This window comes from Belonocnema kinseyi, chromosome 6 (genome assembly GCF_010883055.1).
Source record: "Belonocnema kinseyi isolate 2016_QV_RU_SX_M_011 chromosome 6, B_treatae_v1, whole genome shotgun sequence".
In the NCBI taxonomy this organism is placed as follows: domain Eukaryota; kingdom Metazoa; phylum Arthropoda; class Insecta; order Hymenoptera; family Cynipidae; genus Belonocnema; species Belonocnema kinseyi.
The window spans coordinates 42,379,675-42,383,958 of record NC_046662.1 but is presented as its reverse complement, the minus strand read 5'-3'; positions in this window follow the sequence as shown (position 1 = coordinate 42,383,958).

Here is a 4,284-nt window from a genome sequence, read left to right as displayed (position 1 = left end):
ATGGCTAGAATCAACGATCTGAAGTTTGAATTGATGCCGCACCCTCCCTACTCTCCAGACCTAGCCCCGAGTGACTATTTTCTGTTTCCTAACCTCAAAAAAATGACTTGGCGGTAAGAGATTTGCGGACAATGAAGAAGTAATCGAAGCTGTAAATGGGTATTATGAGGAGCTTGACGAATCATTCTATAGAGATGGCATTACTAGACTAGAACACCGCTATGAGAAATGTATCAGCCTTGGAGGAGATTATGTTGAGAAATAAAAAAAAAAATTCTTAAAAACGTTGTTTTTCTTGGTCAGGCCGGAAACTTATCAATCCACCCTCGTATTGGCGCTTATGTCCTTCTGGGTTGCGAAATGTTGGTGTTTATGCCCTTTAGGAATTCCTAACTTTGGCGCTTGATTCCGTTTTGAATTATGGCCTTTGGCGTGTATGCCCTTTTGATTTGTCAAATGTAGGCCCTGATATCCTTTTTGTTTTTCAAATTTTGTGCTTATGCTCTTTTGAATTGCCAAACATTGGGACTTAGGACCTTTTGGTTTGCTAAATATTGACGCTTATTCACTTTTGTATTTTAAGACTTTGACATTGATACATTTTTATTTTCCAAATGTAAGCTGTTATGTCGATTTAAAATAACAAACTTTGGCCCCTTTAATTTACTGGGCTTCCAAATATTTGAACTAAGGGCATTTTGGTGGCAAATGTTGAGTTTTAAACTTTTGACTGTATATCTTTTTGGTTTGTTCAATTTTCACCCTTATGCCCTTTTATTGTGGCACATATTGGCCCTTTTCGTTATCCAAACATAAGCGCTCATGCGTCGCCAATGCTCTGTCCATCCTATAGGTATAGCCCAAGATGATTTTCATTTGTCTGCAACATGTTCCCAGTATTCTCGATGCCAAGAGGATTCCTAAAGTATACCCTCCTTGCTCAAATATCTCTCAACCAGTGTTTCCCGTGTTCTTAGAACAGCCGTCATTAAACTTTTCTGCCAAAAATCTTGAGCAGCAGTGTAGCCCTCTTTCTCAGGTTTGAGATACAAGATCTCTCTGCCGTCCGTCCATGCTGATAATTTAAATAGTTTCTTCAGTGTAGAGCAACTAAATTTTTAAGAGTACTAGGAAAGACGCCATCCGTCTATTTTTAGTTTAAACAGGCAGAAGGACCCAATGGCTCTTTCCCTCTTCTAGATATTAACGACCTTAGCGTCTATTTATCAGTGGGCCTCCTCTTTCTCGTGGGTCCAGGTTTTGCATCATATGATGCAATGTTTCTTATTCGTTTTTCGCAAACTGGCCACCATCCAGCTCTACATAATTTAATTTTGCTTTTTAGAAATATGACTTGTTTACAAATTCATTTACTTCTAAAAGATTCTTGGACTTCAGATGACATCTAATTTCAAAAATGTCAACATCTATTAAATTATTTCATTTCAATATAGCTAACTTAGCAAAACGCCATTAGAATATTTAAAAAGTTCTGGTCGTTTGAGCGCACATAAATGTCAATACACTTAGATAAAATTTGCTATTACAACAAAAATATACTGAAACTATTTATAGTTGTTACTAATAGTTTTCTATTAGCTAGTTTAGCATTAATGTTGATGCTAAACCGAATTTTCAATATTGTGAAAACTTCATGAATTGTAAGTGTACAACTCTACCATCTAAATTTAAAAAGAATGGTATTGAAATTCTAAACAGCGAAGGGCGCAAAATTTGCCTCACAACTGATTTTCAAGAAGCAAAGGAAAGAGTAAAAAAATAGAAAAAAGCTATCTGTTGTTTAATTTTTCTAAAAACATTTGCGCTTATTTTTAGTCATAAGTTAGCGAAAATAAAGACTATAAATTTCAGCAGACAAGAATCATCAAGGCATGAAAATTCATTACACACAAAACAAATTTCGCGCCTTTTGCTGTTTACAACGTAAAATAAACTTGCGATAGATAGATTATATTTGTATCAGACTAAAGATTTTGAGAAAAGCCACATGTAATATACACAAACTAATTGCAAAAACTAAGTATATAATACATATCTATGGATACAGAAAAATAGGGATATCAAACAAAAAAGGAATTTTTAATAGAATACGTTTTTATTTTCAAGCATAAAACATGATTTACACAAATTCCAAATAAAGAATATTTTACTCAAAAACTGTTTCTATCGATTGCTGGACAGTGAAATCAGCCAATCGTTAATTGAATGAATTAAGTGAAGAGGAGCATGTGTTGATAAATCTTCGTAGCGGATCCAATGGTCAAAAGTAATGATGTGTGCTTTAACTAGTTAATCGTTTAACAAATGCCAAACGAACAAAAATTTGTAAATTAGCCACTGCTAAATCTATTAAATTCAGCTAGCGCGAATAAACGATCAACACAAATAATCGAACGCGATAATTTCCGCACTTCAGGTGATTAATTACCGGCTATTGGTGATATGTGACTTAATTCAATTGACCTATTTTTGTTCGTTTGGGTGGTTTCTCTACTCCGTGCTACATTGTTCATTGGCTGTTAACTTTTTCTCCACCTTGGTGTCCCGGCAATACATTTTAATAAGGTTTGTTACAATTGGCTTGAGGTTGAGATGGATATGCCAATTGAGGTTGAGATGGATATCCTACTGGAGATGGATATGCGACTTGAGGTTGAGATGGATATCCGACCTGAGGTTGAGATGGATATCCGACCTGAGGTTGAGACGGATATCCGACCTGAGGTTGACCTGGATATCCTACTGGAGATGGATATCCGACTGAAGGTTGATTACAGTCAACTGGTGCAGATACAGATCCTCCTTAGATTGTAAACAATGAAAAAATTATTTAAAAATTGAAAAATTATTTTAAAAAGATATTTAAATTATAATTACCAATGAAAACCACAAGGGTGAACAATTGAGCAGCAAAGGAGAACTTCATTTTTGCAAAACCAATAGGTTGATTCTTCTAGAATTGTCTTGTGAATGATGAATTCTAAGAAGAATTCTAGATATTATATACCCCTGATCTCCGTACACATCACGATTTATTGCGCGTATTAAGAATGTTTGGGGGAAGGAGGTTATTGATTCTAGCACATGTCTAGGCTTTGATAGGCTTACAAGTTTTCATCGTACTCATTTGGTAAACATATATTCATTTGTATTCCTAGATCAATTTTATATACTATCTTTATCAAAAATAATGAGAAATTATAATGATTTCAAGTAAAATTATACTAATTGAATTAGAGAAAAGTTTACTCCTGAAATTTATTATTAAATTATTAATACAATAGTTAATTGATAATTACTTACAAGGGATAATCGCCAACTCTTCTTTTTCCTGCTTGATGAAAAGCTGCTTTTCCAAATTCCTACCAGAAAGATCAGCTGTTTTTTCTGTAATTTTTCAACTTACAAATTGCTAGACGTTAAAGAGAAGTTTTAAGTATTTTTCTTGATTAACCAATTTCTGAATAATAAAAAATGTTTTAATAATTTTATTGGCTGAAAGTGTTAATTAAAATCAAAATTATTAAGTTAAATTAATGATCAGAAGTAATTAAAAAGATCTTTAACATTTTTCGAAAAAAAAAGGGAATTATATTTTTGATCCCAATTTGTGGGTGATGCTGTACGGATCATTATTTGTACGGACTTCGCCTGTTTTATGTTTCTATACCAAAAAGTGTAAATTGCAAATAAGAATTTTGAATTTGAGAAAAGAAAAAGGATTTCACATTTTTCGCAAACCCTTCTCTATGTTCACAGAAATTTGGTCATCTTAGTTGAAATCTTTTCCATGATCACACTTTGTTTGCATCTGCTTAATAATTTACATATACATTCATTAGCATAATGTAGCTTCAATAATTACGATATTGAGAAATATTTGCTGTTTTAAATTCACGCATTGCATTATTTTTTCAATAAAAGTGTCAATTTCTATTTATTGATTGCATAACGATTTTATGATTTGATAAAAGATAGTAATCACTTATCCTAATCTTTTTTAAAAGCGATTCGAATGCATTTTGTCTGAAGTTTTAATAATTTATATTTTTAAAATATTTGAGGTAAAAACTGCTTCTAAATTATACTCATTTAATATTTTATTGTAAAAATAACAGTGGCCTTTTACTTTTTCTAATTAATAATACATATGGAGCATCAGTATGTTTGCATCTTTTAAGGAATTAAATGTCAATGTGCTGCTTCCAAATGGGAAAAAGAAATTATTAACTTGATCTGAAATGTAATTTAGTTGCTAAATTT